The sequence below is a fragment of the Cygnus atratus genome, chromosome 21 (genome assembly GCF_013377495.2).
Source record: "Cygnus atratus isolate AKBS03 ecotype Queensland, Australia chromosome 21, CAtr_DNAZoo_HiC_assembly, whole genome shotgun sequence".
NCBI lineage: Eukaryota > Metazoa > Chordata > Aves > Anseriformes > Anatidae > Cygnus > Cygnus atratus.
The window spans coordinates 5376001-5396032 of record NC_066382.1 but is presented as its reverse complement, the minus strand read 5'-3'; the positions used below and the strand labels follow the sequence as shown (position 1 = coordinate 5396032).

At 46.7% G+C, this 20032-nt stretch overlaps 1 protein-coding gene across 1 annotated transcript in view; it reads right to left on the bottom strand.

The window, feature by feature from the left end:
- DISP3 (dispatched RND transporter family member 3) overlaps positions 1-16736 on the bottom strand; it is a 62156-nt gene extending 45420 nt beyond the window's left edge. The window contains exon 1 of the mRNA XM_035557386.1: positions 16624-16736. The gene's annotated coding sequence lies outside the window, so the exon portion shown is untranslated. The remainder of the gene's footprint in view (positions 1-16623) is intronic.
- Between the last annotated feature and the right edge of the window lie 3296 nt (positions 16737-20032).

Sequence of the window (20032 nt, the reverse complement as noted above, 5' to 3'; positions counted from 1 at the left end):
TTAGGCAAGAAACAGACAGCATGAAAAACAGGAAGATGGAGAGAGAGATTTAGAATTGAACTTAATACTTCTGTGATTTATTTGCATTAAGCTCAGGCAGTGTGTGTGGCTTGGGTTTTACTTGTTTATTTTGCTTCTCAGACTGCCTTAGGTGCTGGCAGAGAATTATTCTGTCAAAGTTGCAGTCCATGGGAGGTTTTGGAAATTTATTGTCCCCGAGGAAAAATGAGGAGAGTTTCATAAAATCCTGTCCAAGTTTTGCAAATTCTGAAACTCAAAAGAGAAGGAGTTACATAGGAAGTTGTCTAGATCTCCTCCCTGTAAGTGAGAGCCCAGCTTTGCCTCCTCACAGCCAGAAGACCAAAAACCTTCTTACTGTGCTTCGCTTGAGGACATTCTGCAAATTATGGACATTTTGTCCAGCCAGCCTTCCCACAACAGATGGCAAAGCAGCGACAATGGCCAGAACTGGTGGGTGGCGGGGATGTTTACTTTAATAAGGCCCAGAGATTAAAGTTCTACCAGTGCCCATCAGCAGTCTGTTACATTCATTCATTTATAATTATTTCCCATTTTTCCCTGCAGTTACATTTTAGAATTGTCATTACTTGGATCCCTACAACTATCCAATGTAACTGACATGACTCTGCCCCTGAACTGGGCATCCAGAATCCCTCCCGGGATCCTCTTTGTAATCCAAGCCCTGGCACCAATCTGTGGGACACGGAATCCATCGCAGCCCTCAGAGGTAGGACTGCGATCTTGCAGAACCTCTTCTGTTTGGTCTGGCTGTCCAGAAGAGCAGGAAGGAAAGTGAAAAAGCAAGGGAATTTGTGGGTACAGGAGGGAGTACAGCCAAAAGAGAACAAGAGTGAAGGAGAGAAGTGAGGGGGTTAAAAATGGTGCAGCAGAAGAGGATAGCTAGAGCACAGCACCAGCCCCCATAATCCCTGCTGAAGAATTTGTGCAAGATGGATAGAAAAGTTGCAGAGGGAGAAATATCTTATGTCTAGCATGAAACTCTGGGGAAAAATTTAGGATGGGAAAAGGAGAAAGTTAAAGTAGGAATAGGAGACAGAAAGCCACTGAAGCTGTGCACTTAAAAACCCAGCAAGCCCAGGTGTACAAACGCCAGAGACAGGGGCAGGGAGAGGTGGCTAATGGAGGTGCTTATTCAAAAACCATAAGAAACCAGCTGCTCCCAGACCCAATGTGAGCCATGCTGCCTGCAGAGTCTCGGCTTGGAACATCATCCATTTCCTGGGCGCTCCGGCACCAGGGAGCCACACTCTCCCAGGTGCTGTTTGCTTTTGATGAATGCTGCTGTGACACATGCAGCATTAAACCCAGCAAAGTGACCCTTATTAGATTCTGAAAACCAGGGTCCATCACCACTCAGATTATTTATAAAACCGTCTGACTTGAGAACAATAGCAGCCTTCCCCCGGGCATGCAGGAGGCATCGCTGACACCAGCACGAGTCCTCCCACATGCACTGTCTGCATCTACTCCAGGCCCTGCAACAGAGAGCAAACTGAGGAGCTGCCACATCCCCTTCCTACAATTTTTGGTATTTCCTCTCAAGGAGACTTGGTTTTAGTGGCAATGGGCTTCAGGAAGTTGACACCACCACCAGTCATCCAGCTGGGAGGAGACCCCTGCGGGTGGGACACAATGGAGTCTCATTAAGCTTTTGACTTACGGAATCACCACAAGAAGGGTCTGCATGTAGCCAGGCCACAGGAGAGGGATGTGTTTTGTTTCACTCTGTGCTCTACCAAAGGGGCTTCTTATCCAGCTCCTGTTTCCTGGGAGAGGCAAGAAGGTGAGGAGTGAGAGCTCTCCTTCACCGTGACTCAAAACGGAGCCAAGGGCTGGCAGACAGGCTGAGGGTCACTGTCTCCTGCCATGGCTGTGATCTACGACCACTCTTCGCTGCTGTTTGAGGTGCGAATGGTGCCAGGCCAGCTGTGACCTTCTCTGCCCCTGAGCCCGGATCCCCGAGTGCTCCCTGTCTCCAAGCAGCTTTTGCGGAGTCTCACTCTGTGCTCCTGTAATGAGCTGCACAGCACGATATGGAATTAGCAGAATCTAAGTTATTAATTGTCTACAACAATTAGCCAGGACGCCTGGGCCTTCAGGCACCTTGGTTACGTGTGGGAGCCAATTACAGTCTCATACATATTCATGCCAATTCATCCACTAGCTGAGAGCTGCTTCCCCGGCTCTCTCCACATCTCCTTTACTCCAGCTCACATCCAGCCCACCTGGAGCCAGGAAGGAACAGTAGTTTCCTTTCCTTTCACGTTTCACCGAAATCAAATATTTGCTGTGGCTATAATTGATGTAATGGAAATGCAGAAGTAGCACATTTGGCAAACAAGAACAGAAATGGCCCCGGTCAAACCTTGCTCATGCCTTGCAAGAGGAGATGGGGAGATGTTGCTGGACCCCTCACTCGCTCTGTCAGCATACCACAATATCTCATCCAGCCCAGATCAAGGAGAGATACCTCTCACAGTCAGCAACAACCGTAACCCCACCTGAGACCACAGCTTCCAAAATCCCAGCCCTCATGGTGCAGGTCAGTGTGTTGCCAGTGAATCTGATGGTGTTAGACCAATTTATGCCCAGCGAGGACTTTGACCGCAAGTGCTGAGTGAGACACTGGGCTGCTTATCAGCTGGTTTCTCTCTTTGTAAGTTTCTTCATAGTTTATCTGGTATTTTATGTTTCATGGAAAGGAAGCTCTAGAAACACAGCCTTCATCACCAACCCCATTCTCAAGGCCTGTGAGGACCATGCTCTCCCCAGCGCGGGCTCAGTTCAGCCTGTTCTGTGTACTGCAAGAAGACAGCAGCACGGTCCCCAGCCCGGCCATCAGCCCTGGGGAAGGAGTGTAGCATGGAAAGCACTGCTGCTTCTCTCCTTCGGGGACAGGCAGCTCGAGAAAATAGCTTGAGAGGTTCCAGAGGGAGAATTTCCAAAGTTTCTAAAGAATTCACTGATCTAAATTTTTTCAAGGAAAAAAAAACGACACTTCCCTGCCACACCAGAAGTTGCCATGTGAGGGCTCACCTTGCTTCATACTCTAGTGCAGCACCAGGTAAGGCACGTAATCCTGGCTCCCTGGTGAAAACATGGGTATGCGAATGCTTCACTGCTGCCGAGAGCTTGCTCTGAGGTTCTATGTGTAAATATCCATGTGCTCTGCTCCTAGGAATACGGTGACCCCGTGAATGTACAACTGAAATTTCGCTTTACCCCAGCAAGAGCTGGAGCCAGTCCAGGTGAGTGCACGGGGCTGCAAGTGAGCTCCCCAGGAGTCTGCTGAGCGCCTTGGTCAGACCAGGTCAGCGCCTGCCCAAGCAGGGACACATCTCCTGAGAGCCCATTGATCCACCAGAGTGCCCATTTAATATCTCTTTCACAGTAGCTACCCAGGAGCTAAAATGTTAAATCTATAACCTACTCTCCAGATTTATTGTGCTGAAGGTCGTTATGACTTTTGTGGGCTTTAGAGTGCAAAAATAATGTTAGAAACACACGTTATTTATCTGACACACTACGGTGACTCCTCTTCAGCCACCGCTGTCTGCCGTGGAAATAAATCCCTACTCTGTGTTTAGGAACCAATGCTATTTCTGTCACACAGGAGCCCAGCTGAAGCTTTTGAAAGAATCTGATTTTAATATTGCTAATAGTTGCTTTTTTATTTTTGTGCACCCAAACAACTTTCTGAAGGGGCCTGACTGATTTTGCCTCTCCAGTCATTTTCAGTCATCTTCTTCTCAGGCTGGCAAGAGGCAGGTCACACTTTTCAAAAGTGACTTGTGACTTGGGCTGCTTCACTTCCATTACGGCCAGCACCTCAGTAAAAATCAATAACAAATTAAACCACGGTAAGCAGTGCGACCAGCGGAAGAGTGGCTGCAGGCTGTGAGAGGGAAAGGGCTTGTATTTTTTAAAATTAAAGAGAAATGGAAAGAAGATAACTTTGGGGCTTCATCAGAAGCAGCCATGCTGGCAAGGAACTAGTATATACAGAATGCACTTTAGCCTCCTGCATCATCCTTAGCTTGTGACTAGGACACAGCACTGGCCACCGCTGGGAAGTGAGACACTGGTGTAGTACACTACAGGACTTGGCTGTCCCCATTACTCCTACTTTATGCCATCTAACACCAACCTGAAGGAAGTTCCTTCTGACTTATGCTGGCACGGGATCACAGCCGGGTTCCTCGTTCTGAGGAAGGGCAAAAGGGAAGGCGCCACAGCCGTCTGCTTGATTCTCTCGCAAACACCTCCCACTCCTCTTGGTCTATGGGGAGCAAACCTTGCTGCTTTTAATTGGTAAACCCGTGAGCTCCCCTAGAGCAGTGGGAGAGACAGCACATGCAGATTGTAGGTTTCTCCATGTGCTTTTCAGTGTCTGTTTCATTTCCCTACAAACCCCCCTGTACAGCAACAGAGTGATTCAAACTGCCTGCACTAAGGTCCAAGCTCTACTGATCTGTGTCTCAAATTAGTGGCTGATTTCACACAGGGGTTCCCAACATGTTGTGATCTATAGCTGGTAAACGTACACATTTGATCTCTCAACAACTTAATTTAACCTCTCAGCTATCTGCTGCTTTCTTTCTTCCCCCTTGTCTGCTTCCTTATTCGTAATTTTTCCCTTTTTATTGTGGGGATTCTGCCTGTTAGGGGAACTTCACAGAAGGAAAATAAACAGATCAGTATTCGATGTTATGCTTTCTGTTTAGAAGTTTGTTTCTCTTTCTTCTTCTATTGCATCAATATTAACATGTTGATTCATAAGCAAAATGAATAAAGTCTATAAATACAATTTTTCTTCTTTTTAAATCATGAAGCTCAAAGTTATGGTTCCCACAGCAACTGTAACTCAACCTCTATGTGCACATACATTAGAGGCAAGGAAATTATCACCCAAGGCAGCAATTGAATATGCGTGAGGGGATTATGTTACTGACAGTGGAAGGACTGCAAAAGGTTGAAATCCCAGCAATGTGAAACGTTTCAGCTCTGTCTGTGACAAGATGTCAAAAAAAATAAAAAAAGGAAGAAAAGAAAAGATCTCAGAAATCTTGATCTTTATGGACTTAAATGGGATTCAACTTTGCAGCATGCAGAATTGCTTGACTGAGCTGATATTACCTTTACTGTTGAACCCCACTGGCCTTAAAGATGCTAAGGCATTCCAGAGCTGAAGATGGTGCCACTGAGCCTACATGTGTGCCTCTCCCCATTACACGGAGCCAGTGGGGTGACCCCGAACCACACACAGCCAGAGGGTCTGCCAGAACCCTCCACGTACCAGACCACAAAGCTACAAGAGTCGTTAGAGGATCTGCTGCATTCACACACCACCTGTCATCCTTCCCCTGTTCCAAGCCTATATGTTGCCCTTCTTTTCAGCTGCTTTCTGGGAGAGGCAAAATTCTGGCTTCTCAGAAAGGATTGGGGCCCCCAGGGACACAGATGAAAGGCTGGCAGCCTCTATGGACAAGAGGTCTGAGCCCTTCCAGCTCTTCTGTACTGTGGCTGCCAAGGCAGCCAGTCACTGAAGGGAAGTGTTTTAAGCATAAATGGAATCCCAGGGGATTTTGGCTAAGTTATTCCAATTATTTGTACAATAAGATGAAAGAGGGACGTCTTCCCGTTTCATGAAGGCTTTAGCAAATAGAGTCCACCAGGTGCTGATGCTCCTTTGTGAGGCCTGAGAGCTGAGAACTAATTAGTCCTAAATTATACCCCTGACAAAGACACAGCAAGGAAGCAGAGAAGACATACACATGCCAAACCACTACAATGTCCTTTCAAACGGCAGATCAAACAGGCACTACCACTTCAGAGGGCCAAAGATGCCTCAAGCAACCGGTTGGTATTTACGTTAAACAGCGAGGAGAAAGGCAGAAGAGGGTGGAAGAAAGAAAACACAAAAAGAGCTGGCAGGAGTGGCTGTCCTGAATCCTCCCTCTGCCTTTCCCATAGGGAAAGGGTTTCCCTTACATTCAGGCCTTTGGGATCTACACAGCTGCTCTCAGCACCATTTGCTGTCATTTTCCATTGGATGTACTTTTAACAGGCTTCACAGCCAGCCCTTTTAAATAAACATGAAGGCAGCAGCTCAGCAGAGTGCAGCTGGAGCTTGCAGAGCACGCCGTTTGATGCGTTGCGTGATGCAGGAGATTGCGTGTGATCCTACAATTAAAGGACATATCACAGTCCAGCCCAGGAAGATTAACACAACTTCTGCTTTCATGCTTTCTGACCACGCAGAGCAGCGCTGGGTGCTCCTTTCGCTCCTGCACATCCTTCTCTACCACCAGTGCCGCAGAGAGGAGGGTCTGCTCCTGCCCCACTCCAAGCCCTCAGGAGGGAAGAAGTTACCCACAGCCTGCTGCAGGGCACAGAGGCAGCCTGGGCCCTTTGGCAGCCAGTCAGTGGCATGCACAGAGCCAGTGCCAACCAAAGAAATGCCTGGGAGGAGACACAGCCACAGTGCTTTAACCAAAGCGATTTCACACTGAGAGTGTCCTGCAAACAGTCCTCAGTGCTCCACTTTCATGCCTTTATATGATGAATGCTGTGCAGTGTATGCTTTATGTTTCCCTCTGAAGTATGTGTACTTGTCCTTTTCCAGAGGCACAGTCCAGGATCTGACATACCATCACTCTGTTACCCCCTGGCAATCCCACAGCTAGACTAGTACACTTCCTCTGCTTGTAGCGGGGTGGCTCTATCTTTGTACCGGCATGACAGACACCACCTTCAGCTCACAAGAGCGGTGACAGCCCAAAAAGAAGTCCTAAAGCTTATCTTAGAGCACAGAGCATCTGGAAGTCTAAAATCAACCCTTTGTCCCACTAATTCCATTCTGCAATGAGGCAGTTCAGGAAATGCCGAAGCTGTGTCACAGCTGGGCCCAGTTTTGGCTGGAGGAATCCCACAGCAGTCCCTGGAGCAGCACCCAGCTGGCTGGGGAGCAGAGCTGGGCCCAGGGATCAGCTGAAAACCCCACACTTCCCTGCCCAGCAGCCCCTCTCCCCTTTCTTCCTTTTCTTAGAATCACAGAATCATTAAGGTTGGAAAAGCTCTCCAAGACCATCTGGTCCAACCATCTCCCTACCACCCGTGTCACCCACTAAACCATGTCTAATTCAGGAGCAGAGATGTGGTGCTTAGTGCAAGTACTCAGAGGCAGCACAACTGGCTCCTGCATCCATTGGCAAAGGCTAAAGCACAGCGCCAGAGTTTCTGTGGGTTGCTGGCACCTAATGATGCAGAAAGGCATGGAGCAAGAGCCCCATGAGCAGCCACAGAGCTGAGCCACTTCTTCCTTTTCACCATCATACACCCAAACAGCTTGGGTGCTTTGAACACTTTGCTCGCTGTGCTTCTCTTTCTATAGCTGCCTCCGTACCTTTGAACTTTTGTCCCAGCCCAGAGCCAGCCAGGAATGCTATAGATTTCCTCACTGGAGGGTAGCTATTAAGTGACTTAAAAGTATTATCAAAATCTGTGAGCTGTAAGATTGGAAGAAGCCCTTTGCTAGCCCTCCCCTTCAGGATTTAACTAGCCCGTCTCAGCACAGCTCCATTCTCCCTCCCGGCAAGTACCTCATCCCTGGGAGAAGCCAGTTAAACACAAGTTGCTAAATCCCCTCAACTGTCCTGTCTTGTCCTAGCCATTCCCCTGATGTAAAGCAAAGCCCCCAGGGCTGAATGCCACTGTGGCATGAATCATGTTTATCATAACAAGAAACAAAGAAGGAAGAGAACAAAGGAAAAAGGAAAGAGGAGAGAAAACAAGAAAGGAAAATACAAACAGAAGAGTGAAAGGGAGGGATATAGATAGACACATTAATTTCCTTCTGTTTGCTCTGGGATTTAAACAACAAGCTGCTATGTCTCTGGTTTATCTTGGTTCTTCAGCTGTGAAACGTGCTGTGCTCCAGCGTCTTCTGAGCTTTAGAGATTTGCCAGGGAGCTAGGAACGAAGCAAGAGGCTCAGCAAACAGAGATAGCAGAGGTGGCTTCATACATCACACTCAGAGGAAATTCATTCCTTTCAGCGCTGCCCATGGGTGAAATTACATTATATTCTGTTTGGATAATTGGATGTCATATACCAACCGACTTGTTATAGGATGGCATTTCCTTCCCTACCGAGGCTGTTAGCAGCACCCCAGGACAGAGAAGGCAAGGCGAAGGTCCCGTGAAGTGTGGAGAACGAAGTAAGGACACCGAGCTGCTGGCTCTGAGAGGTCCTGGTTCCCAGCTCGACCTCTCAGGGGCAGGTCAGTAATGGGGAGGGAAAGAAAAGCCAAGAGGAAAAGCCTATAGGGCCAGGGATGAAGAAAACAAAAGGGAAGGGAGTAAATCCAAAAGAGGAGAGAAAAGGAGGAGAAAAAAGTAGCAGAAGGAGCTTGGTTTCAGAATGTGTTTTAGGATTTTATGAAGAGGTCATTTCGTGTGTGAACATACCCAGGAACCTCTCGGCAGGCCCAGCAGGACTGGTGTGTAGGTATCACAGGGCAGCTATGGCACCGGTCTTCCAACCGCATCCATGGGGAGCGGCCTGCACGTGGGAGGGGAGGACGGATGTCCTGGGGGATTTTGCCAGCACAAACGCCAAGCTTTTCCTTCTTTTCCGTTAAACTGGGGATGGGATGCAGAGAGAGGTCTTTTAGCTAGAAATTCACTGGGTGGGCAAGCCTGGTTTTGGGGGCAGGTCACGCTATGGCTTCCTGTTAATCTTGTAGCCTTACAGCAGTGTTTCTTTGCTTTCTCTCAGTTAGCATCACATTGGAATTTGGAGTCTCCCAGCCATGCCTCGCTGCCTTTTATATTCACCACTTACCTACGTTTGGTCTGAAATGGCCTCAATTTCCCCCTCATTGTCTTCTTTCTCGCAACTCCTCACTCTGGTTCATTGATGGCTTTTTAATAGCACAGTTCGAGTTGTCAACACGCGCCAGAGGACAATCTCATGTGTCATATTGTCCTGGTGCAGCCTGGGAACCCCATCTGGCTCAAGCAAACTTCTTTTATTGAAATAATCTCTCCTCCCTGCTCGTTATTGAATCGTCTTGGCTCAATGGCCTCGCTCAATATCAACTTTTCATGCTTAATAATTAGTGCTGGAGAAAAGAGTTTCATTGAATAAGTGTTTAATGTCACACGTGATTAGGAGATGCTGAGATGACCCAACTAGGCAATTCAATTTGAGGCTGCGACTGTTCAGACGAGAGACAATTAGGAACATGTTCTAGACTGTGGATATATGCTAATAGGTGCCTGCAAAGATATTTACGGGAACTACACCCTTCTCCTCCATCCCATGTACTTTTATCTCACTTCAAGGCCTAGAAACAGATGCTAGCCTTGATTTTTCCATCTGAGTTGCCCTATTCCCCCATGCAATGAACTTCTTCAGAAACCTGTGTTGCCATCAGTTGATTGCAACAATTGCCACAATTCTCCACTTAATTTGATAGAGCCACCAGGTTTGGAAGCAATTTCCAACCAAGCACAAGCAGTCAAATACCTAGATCCGCTGAAACCTTTAAATGTCAGCATGCCCACAGCTGGGCCCCAAACTACATGATCATTTCCTGTCAAGAGCAGAAATTCAGAAAGTGACTTTTCAACAGTGAGTCCTAGACAAGCTATATAGATGCAAACCACAGGTCATGAAGTGCTTGTTTGCCTGTCTGCCTCTATCTACCTCCACCTACCTACCTATCTACCACTACCTACCTACCTACCTGCCCACTACTGGCAGTCTGTCCTTGGCCAGGATGTCTTTCTCTGCATAACCAACCATTTACAGGCACTCTGCAAAAAATGTGCTCTGCATGCTCACAGGGTGTGAAATCCTGTCTTAAGCACTTTCTACCAAAGTGACTTTTCCCACTTAAATTCACTAACACACCAATCTACCACATCTTCATACATATCACGCTGCTCTCAGGAGAGATAATAAGACAACTTTCTCAATGAAACCTGCATTCCTCCCTTTCTCTGACTCCCTCATCCTCACAGAGCCTCCTCCCCCACAAACTCTTCAGTGTAGCATTTTAAATATGATTTGGAAAGCATCTGATAGCAGCTGTCAGCCCTTTACACCTGCACAGTCTGCACTCTGCTCTTCCCAATAAATGAGCACATCGATCTATCAATGCAAGATGCATTTCATTTTCCTGAAACTTCTGATCTGCATGTTTGTCCCAGAAGAAAGAGTGACTAGATGAGAAATGTGCTCCCTGTTTACAGTGATATTTTATGTGCAAGAGATTGATTTACCTTTATAGCCACCAAATTCCCTGCTGAAAACCCAGCAGTGCCCTGCACAGCCTCTCATTCCTACCTAAAAGATGCCTGTAAATACCGAGCAACCTTCCTCGCCCTGGGGAATAAAGCAGCAGAATAGCTGCCCACCTCCGTGCCTCTCGTTGGGTACAGGACGCAATGATGTCTGGACTGTGCGAGTCTGGCCCTGCTCTGCTGAAGTGAGACAAGGTTTTGCTACTGAGAAGAAAGGAGCTGGTCCAGACCCTCCATGGCAGAAGCCAGGAATGCAATGGAAAGCACGGTGAAGGCAGGATGCAGTCATGTACAATGCAGCTGGACAAGTCTCTGCAACTGATGAGAAGCACTACAACAACTTTTCAGCAGCTATTCATGACAGAGAGGGTGTCTGTCCTGCACTTCTGTTCGTCGCAACCAAATGTCATGCTGGGTTTTAATTTCAAGCTGGCCTGGATGGAAGAGCACTACTGAGTCACCTCCGTGCCTCAAGCTATTGATCAGCCCTTGATCTATTAAAATAAATGCATTATTTCCAGGAGACACCATGGAGAGCTTCCATATGACAAGCTACCCTGTTTAGCTTTTTTTTTTTTTTTTTGAGGCTAATGTGGTCACTGTTTGAGGATAGCCGGACTGCAGGACTATTCCCAAAGCCTATCAAAAAGGCACTGGCTGAACGATTGCAGGGGACAGGGCTGAGAAGATGGAAAGGTGAGGGTCAAAATCTATGCAAAGAGAGGTGGCCTTTTCAGTCACCTGGAGTTCTCCCCTTCCAATTACAAAATGATGAGGCTTTGACATGTGGGAGTTTCCCAAGAGAAATCTATAGCCTGTGAAGGTTTCCCTCAAGGCTCTGTCAAGCAGTGGAGATTGCCCTATGATGGCCTTCACCTAATTGGCTCTATTGGTATTTTTCCTAGGCAGCCCTGCCTTTAAACTGATTGCAGGGGGTGTTGGAATCAGCAAGCTAGTGAGCATTTGGACAGTAAGCACCATCCTCCATCACCATAAATATTTAATTTTTAATTAAACAATTGGGAGGTTTTTTTATTTTGCTAATTTAATCTCGGTCTCTGTTCTGCTGCAGCAGGAGGAGAAAAGTAAGGGGAAGCAGAAGATACCAGGACTACCACAGATCACCAAAGTGAGATTCATCTTCCCAAGAAGCCCAGGCAGCAGGGACTTCTCTAGAAAAGAAATCTTGATTTCTCAGCCACTCGAGGGTCCTTATCCAGAACTTCAGCTAATGAGAGTCTGCAGCTCAAATAGGCTCATTTCAGGAAGACTTTGGTCACCTGTTTGTTCTCCACTTCCTCTCCTCACTCTGTATATTATTCCTGCTAGGATGTGTACGGTAAAGCAAGATGGCTTCTTTTGGTTCTTTCTTTCCACCCTGATATTCATAGGGAGACACAGTGAATAATTATGCATGCAGGCACCAAAAAGAGAAATCACTTGGATGAATTAGGGACTTTCTTTCATTGCTTACTTGTGGGGGTGAGAAACTTGCTCGGATCAGACCATATTGCACATGGTAATGGAATGCAATTAGATATTCTTCTCCATTTCAGAGGAGAACAAAGTAACTTGAAAGTCCTTGGAAGGTGAAAGAGGGGGAATTGAAACCAGAATCAGAGCAAAAGGACAAAAAGACCTTTGAAAGAGGTGGAGGCACTTGGTGTTTATTTTACTTGTGAGATTTCTTTTAAAGTCAGACATTATTTCAGAGGTTTCCAGCCCCAGCAGATAATTAATGAAATTAAGGTGAGGAGTTGCTGCTAAATATTTGCTCACGCTACAGGGAAAAGAAACAGTGCCAAAAGCATCTGGACTTTTACAGGCAAATAAATCAAGCAAGAGAGGTGTCTCAATTACTCAGACTCCAGAGGGGAAAAGGACCTCTCTTTACAACAGAGTTTGCAGTAATGGTAAAAACTCACAGCTTCTCAAAAACCCCACTGGCCAGTGCCCAGCTTTGCAGTGTTAAAAATACTGGGCCTGTCTCTGGAGCATGATGTTTGTGACTATGTCCTTCAATGGGCTACTGGGGCTATAGGGTAAAGTTATTTAGGGACTGCCAGGCCATGGTTAGGAGCTTTGACACTAGATGAACTGGGAAATGCCTGCCCTTCAGGGCTGAACTGTTTTTGCAGTGAGCAGCTGTTAAACCTCTCCCTGCCCCAGGCAGCCCCTTGGCTGCCAGAGCTGGCCCCAGGGCCCATCCATCTGCACGTGGCACGTGTGATGAAGCCAACTGCGCTGCAGACAAAACACAAGGGTGGTCAGCTCCTGCTCGGCAGGCCATACACCATCATCAAGTGGGATTTGGAAGGAACATCCCTCAGGCCACTCTTCCTCACGCCCCAGGATTTACAACACAGTTAGTTAGGCACGGTGCACCTCTTTTGGATGCACCTATCGCCGGTCTCGGGGAGAGAAGACAAATTAGGCTTCCAGTCTAGTCTTCCAGCTGCCAGGTATGTGGGGATGAATGGTACTCAGTAATAGCAGGTCATCACATCTGCACTGACAGTGCTGAAAAATGGGGTCAGCAGAGAACCCAGAGGTTTTCCAGGATCTTGCACTCAGCCAGCAATTGCAGGTTAGTTTGTGATAGACTGAGAGGCCGCATCGAGGAGACAGTTAATAAAAGCAGGACTAGAAGAATCAATGTGTTCTGACACACCGGTGACAGATTGGCAAGAGGGACAGATTTAATATCCGAGCGTTATCCTTTCCCAGCCTAAGGGCCCTGAAATTGATTGAATAAATTAAAGCATTGCTGTGGATGACACTAGAGTTAAGGTTGTATCAGCACTTCCATCTTAACTCCCTATATTCTTTTCTCTGAGGTTTTCTTTTTCAAGCCTTGGCGCAGAAGGCATACTCCTGTGCTACAACCTGGCTGAGAACATCTTAGCTACAATTTTACTATTATTATTTTCAAGACAAGGTAAAAAATGCAGGGAGAGGAGGGCAGAAGAACTGGACAAATAGTTCTGTGTGCCCTTGAAATCAGAGGATGAACAGGGCATGTCAAGCTACTTCTGAAAGCACTACATGCTCATTCTGTGTCATGGTCAATCTCTCCTTGCAAATAGTGAAAAGGAAAATAGACTTTGAAAAGAAAAACGTGCAGAGACCTCACAAAAAATTAAAGCAATTAAAGCTGTAGGACAAAATCATCTCTGTGCAACTTCGCTTGCATGCAAAATTATTCATTCTTCTGCTACTAAAAGCAGCCAAGGTAATTGCTGATGAACATTCTTCAACTTTTATTCTTTATTATCTCTTGGCAAGTCTCTCTCTCAGTTGTCAATAGGATTTTAAGTCACAACAAATCCGACTGCTTAGCTAGAGTCAGTTGCTATGACAGAACGGGGCCCTTCGCTGGGCTGATCATCAGTATTCCCAGGGCACCTCTCCACTGAGTATGGAAGATGAGGATCTTACAAAAAATGCTCAATATTTTCTTTAAAGCACCAGGCACCTTCATATGAGGGAAAAAACTAACCTCTGCCCCTCAGAAATGGTGTTATGTCTCTTCCAAAATGAGATTTAAAACTGTGTTTTATCGTTCTCATCTTTATAGGCTGTGTCACTTTCCCCAGCTCCTCTACCAGCCGCTGCTGGGTCAGCAGCCTCTCAAATATCACCAGAATGCTACCCAGACATCTGTTTATGTGCGGTTGGTTAACAAATAAGGGGTGAGCAGACCACGCTCTGAAAGTTGTGTATTGCACATAATAAAGAATGCTTAGAGCAAGTGGCCTCTGCCGTGCGGTTCTTTGCATTAGTGCTCAGCATCACAGCCTCTAGGAGAATGTCAGCTCCAAAATGGGAACAACAAAAATTTGATTTCTTTCATTTTTTAAATTTCATTAAACCTGCTGTGAACAAAGCTCCAATGCTGAGCACTTAGCACATCGCTCATTTCAGCAGTTACCCATCTGACCCCATCTCCCTCCTCTTTTCAGCAGCGCCTACAGGGCACTGGGGATCAGTTTCAGTCCTTTCCCTTTGCAAGGAAGCAGGTGTTCAGCAACTTCACATGGCCTCACGTTTCACCAGGCAACGCAGCAGGGAAATTTGCCTCCCTTCCCTAACTGGCACCTGCCAAAAACCAGAATGGTTCCCGATAACTGCATCCCACGGTGCCCCGGGATAAATTTGCGCCCGAGAATGCAGTATGTGACTGCTGCTGCCCTTAATGGCCGCCACGTGGCTAAAGCTGCACAGAGCAACTCGGAAAATTTGGAAACGTTGTTGAAAAATGAGAAAAATACACATTAAACAGTTCAGGGCTGCATGCAGCTGAGATGCAAGGCACAAGAAGCTAGGACGTTCAGAGCAGGCACATCGGTGTGCACCCCACCAGCCAAACAACATGGGTTAAAGGCAAAGTATCCAAGTCACCCCTGCATTAATCTGAATTTACACCACCAGTTTATGGGGGTAAGCACACAGTGATTCAAGCCCTCGGTGTCAGCCTCCATGAGGACTTCAGTGACTCCTTCAGCTTGTATCTGAGGCCACAGGCAGTTTGCCCATGAATTTAAACACGGATTGAACGTCAATGCCTCTTTCCACAAATCAAGGCTTCTCATTTAAAACATTGCACTTGCATGTTAAATAGAGACTAATTACACACTCAAAGAGAGGACAAATCTAATTTGACTAGAAGGATACAGAGAAAATTAATACAGGGCTCTGGTGCTATGGAAAAAAGCCTTTCCCAGTGGTTAAACTGAGAGCAGGCTAGGACCAGTGGCTTCTGTTCCTGCTCCTGAGACTTGCTTCCTTGTGTGAGTCCTTAGCACCCTCCTGGTTTCACCGCTACATGGGTCATCATTTGCATCAGGACACAAACAGCCACGCTGCTGCTCCCACATCCAAACACATCATGCATTTGTGCAGGGGGACACGGGCTTCACACCCGCTGTATTTGTTATTTTTTACATCTTCTGCCAGAGTGGTAGGAGTGAGCTTGCTAGCCTTGCTTATTGAGCAGTGTAAATGATGGATTTAATCTACTATAACACAGCTATCACCCCCAGAAAAATCACATACCTGTTTGTGAGTAATGGGAACCTTCTGATGTTTTGTTTTTTTCCTAAATAAAATGGAGCACAGTTGGCTAAGCAATCTTTGGAGGCTACTCTTTAAACATCAACAGCTCGTAGCATCCTCAGGCAGTGGAAGTTTATGAATCTCTCTTTGGAAGTTAATGCACTCATTAGTTTTAGGCTGAGGGAGCAGATGGCAGAAGCCTTTCCTTTCCTTGGACACAGGTGGTAGAGTCTGCACTGCCCTTCATTAAAGGCTTTGAGACTATTAAAGAAACTAGTAATTAATCTAAAGATCCATGTCAAAGGGTTTCTCTCCTTCCGTGAGGTTTGGGGTTCCCACCACACATATGACCACTATCAAGGAGCCAGCACAGCACAGAAGCTGAGAGAGAGAGGGAAGGAGGCAGAAGGAAAAAGAAAATTCAGTTTCCTGGCTGATTTTTACAAGAACAGTGCAAAACGTAAAAAATGACATCTCAAAATAGGAAAGCTCACTTTGGGGTACAGCCTCAGGGCTGAAATTCATCCCAGGCTGAGCCGGAGGCCTGCCAAGACTTGCAAAAATTTGGAGCAAACTTGGGCCCAGTGCAGCATCATCCAAGAACCAATTCCAAATGGAAGGTGGCAAATGTTAACCTGGCCTCAGTTCTGAGCAGACCTCTGGGGATTCATAATATCCCTTCACAAGTGCTGGAAACAAGCCACTTTCCAGCCCCTATTGCTCAGCCATGTGGAATTGGAGATTTCAGCTAATTATTTACGGGGCTATTTCTGTTTGCTTGCATTCAAAGCAAAAATCAGGAGACGCTCAGAAAAGTGCAGCTGGAGGAGAACTGAAGGACAGTTACCTCTGTGACCTCGTGTAACCGGACTGATTCCTGCTTTAACGCAGCACAACAGAAACCAGCATCTAACCTGCACCTCATCGGGCCCTTGTTCAAGCATTCATCTGAAGCCCGCTACAAACAACAAATCTTGACCACTGATCAAGAAAATCCTCTGATGCTATCTGGGGTTCTGATCCGAACTTGGTTGAGTTCATGCACGCCCCACGACGTCCCAGAGCACGAGCTTTCATCAGTAGCAGCGTGTCTCCCAAGGACAGCTCAAACCCTGCAGCAGCATCAGATCTCTGTGAGTGTCCATCGGGTCCGCAGATGGGGTAGGGACCCGTGGGGGATTATTCCTCCTCCTCCCCGCTCCAGCTCCCTTCTCACCTCTCACCCAGTGCACAGCCGCTGTCTCAGAGACACAAGAAGTCCAGAGAGGAACTGAACAGATGTGGTTTTGACTGAGGTTGACTGAGGATCAGTTCGGTGGTGTTGAGCCAGACTCCCTTCCCAGCCCAGTCTGTGGATGCCTGTGGAGTTAGACCAGCAGAAAATGGGACTTTTTTACTGGTGTTTCTGTAACAGACTGCCCTATTGTATTGCAAACAATGAAGTGTGATGCAGAATGCCAAAAAGCATCTAACGTGGCAGGCTGGCTCTTCATATCCTGGGAACTTAGCTGCAGCTGCACAAACTGATTGAAAAGATGTGATCCCAGGGTTCTTTCCTATAAAAGGTCCATAAAGAGGTTACGCTGGAGAGATGGCTTGAAGAATAGTTAAGCAGCAGGTCTGAAGCATCAGACACTTGCGACTATCACCAGCTCAGCTACTTACTCCAGAGAGGAAGGCAAAGACCACAGAGCCCTGGTGCTGCCTTGGGTCAGGCCCTTAAAAAAATGCTGTTTCTCCATCTGTACAAGAGGGGTAATGACATAAAAGTTTTTCAAAGTTATTCTCTGGCTAAACTAACTGAACGCTGCGATCTCTGTAAAAGTGTAAGTACAAAGAAATCTCAACAGCCATTGAAAATCAGCCTTTAGGATTTAAAAACTCACCAAATTTCAGTAGCAGTATAAGTGTTACCATCACAGCCAAGATTCTTTCCATCTCTGTGCCCAAATCCTGTAGCTCTAATAATCAAGGGAATGTTTAGTCTTCCAGCTGTAATATTTCTTGCCTTTTAGGATTCATCCCTGACAATAATTAAGTCTCATAAGGACAAAACTTAAATGAGCAGTAGTCTATGGGGATGGTATTAGTGTGCTAACTGTGTTTGTGGTTTAAATATTAATGTCAAAGTGTAATTACCATCCGCTAAGTTCCAGGCTAGTGTTTGAAAACACATTTAGCTAAGCAGGAAAAATGAGCTATACCAGTTGGAAGCTTCTGTACAGAAAGGATTACAACGTAGAGCCGGAACAATTTCTCAACCAGCAAAGAGCAGAGGGAGACATGCTTGGTGGGTGTTCTTCAGGCAGCCCCAGTGTGCGGTGGCTTCCTGCTGCTGGCTGACTCCAGGCAGAAACCCCAACTTCTTCAAACAGCACGGGGAGGCAATGCTATAAAATCTCATCCCAGTGGGGGTAGTGGATGTTGTGTGTCTACCTTACAATTGCAATGCAAACTACACCTGTGTCCCAGGGACAAAAAGCCTCATCAAATTGAATGCCACTGTCATTTTCTCCCTGAAGCACCTCATTCCCTGGGATCTGGGCAAGGAGCCCATCGAGTTCGCAAGATCCCTCTGGGTCTGAGGGAGGAGGCACATAAGGATTAGTTCACTTATCACATCTGGACTCCCTGCGTAGCACTGTGCGGGGAACATTCAACATCTGGCAGATCTGAGCCTGTACAGGAGAAGTGTGCAGAGCACGGGGATGTCAGGAGCAGAAAGGGGGGGATGCTGCATGCAAAGTAAGTTTTAAATGGGAGAGAAGGTTCCTGTACTTGCTAGGGGAAGGTTCCTTCACTTGCGAGAGGAAGGCTGTGCTGCAGCAGTCACAAATTGCGAGCCAGATACAGTGACACTTAACTCCCCCTCTAGGTCTCGAGCGTGAAACAGGGAGAGGCTGTAATTCATTTCATTTCACCTCTGTTCGTTTCAGACAAACAGCAGAAAAGTCAAGCCAGAGAAAGTGGAAAGAGGGCATGAAATGAAGCTGGCTTTGTAACGGTTCAGTTAGCCTGGCCACTGGTTACAAGCATTAATAACATACAAGCTATTCCCATTACTCCCAAATCTTTGGGTGATATTAAAAGTGCATGTAGGAGAAAAAAAATCAAGGAAGTAGAAAGCTAATGCAAACAAACCTTGCAGAGTGTTGCCCAGATTCATTCTTTTTTCAAACACATTGCTTCCCTGTCCCTCCAGGTCTGGGGTTCACACACAGAGATCTCCCCTCTCCAAGTGAGGCCAGAGCATCCCTGTCCAGGACCTCTTCCATTAGAAACTTGTGCCCTGGGTGTAGTGACCCCGACAGTTTCCCAGCCCTTGGCACAATAGACGAAGGATTAGAGATGATCCCTCTGATGCCGCCCTATGCCTCTGGGGACAGCAGAGGTCTGAACAGCCTTGCAGGCCTGTCGGACCACAGAGAAATCTTGCATTCAACATCTGTTGTAAATCCCAAGGAATCTAATGGCATTTGGCAATTTAATCCAGCCAGGGTTTACATGATCAAAAGAATTCCTTCCAGTCAGCAGCACTTACGATGAAAGCTAACCAAACCCTCAAAATATAGTCCCTCAGCAAGACGAAGCCATTATTCTTTCTTCTTGAGTTTATGTGTCTTTATTTTTATCATCTCCCTGAGAGGAGGGTGAGGAGAGAAAGAAAAGTAAAGTTTCAGAGCACAGATAAATTCTGCCTGGCTCAGCTTCTGCCCTGAGACACAAATATCTCCAACCTCTCAGTGACACATTAGCCTTCAGAGAGATTGATCGATGGCTGGATTGCTGGGAAAGACTCATTGCCAGTGCCCTAATGACCAAAGAAACCTGCCAGAGGAACTGCAAAATTAATTCTGGCTCTAAATAATTAAGGGTTAGGTGAATATTTTCTTCCATTAACTATTTCTGCTGGTACCTAGCTGGTACCTAGCTGCACATTCCTCCCTGCCTTTGATGTGGGGATTGTACCTCCAGCTGCTTTGGGATCTGGCCCCGCGCTCCCAGTTCAGGCAGCCTGGTCCCCTGGGTCCTGGCTGTCTTCTGACAACGTCCATGATCTCACACAAACCTAGTGTTTGTTCTAGGAGGAAAAGGAGTCATCCAAAACAGATAGCCACGTTTGGAAAATGAAGCCTTCTTCTTGCCCTGCCTCTGTTTCCCCTACTTTAAAATGACTTCCTGCTCTTGGAGGATGCAAGCGATCTCTGCTGATCTTTGCCAAGGGGCCACGGAGCAGGAATGTGAAATGCTCGGTTGGGTTTCCTGCCTGTCCCGTCTCTGGCTCTGTCAGATCCTCTGAGATGTGCCCTTACTGTTCTCTTTCACCAAGGGTCAGTTCCTGCAAGGTACTAAGCATTTCCTGCCTCCATCCTAATCCTGTCTGCAACTGTGCAGTGAGAATAATAAAAAAATGATATAAATACACAGCAAAGCCCATCTTTGCTGCAGTCTCGGAGAGCTAAGAGCAGTTTATGGTTCTTAAAGGGAACTCGGTACAATACAGGATTAAGTCCTGTTTGCTTTTCTGTCTCTAATTTTCTCCCATTCTTTTTTCAGCTCTGCTAGTCCCTCGCTCCCTCTACAGGTTTATTCTGTAGCATCCCTTATGCTCAAACTCTGTACTC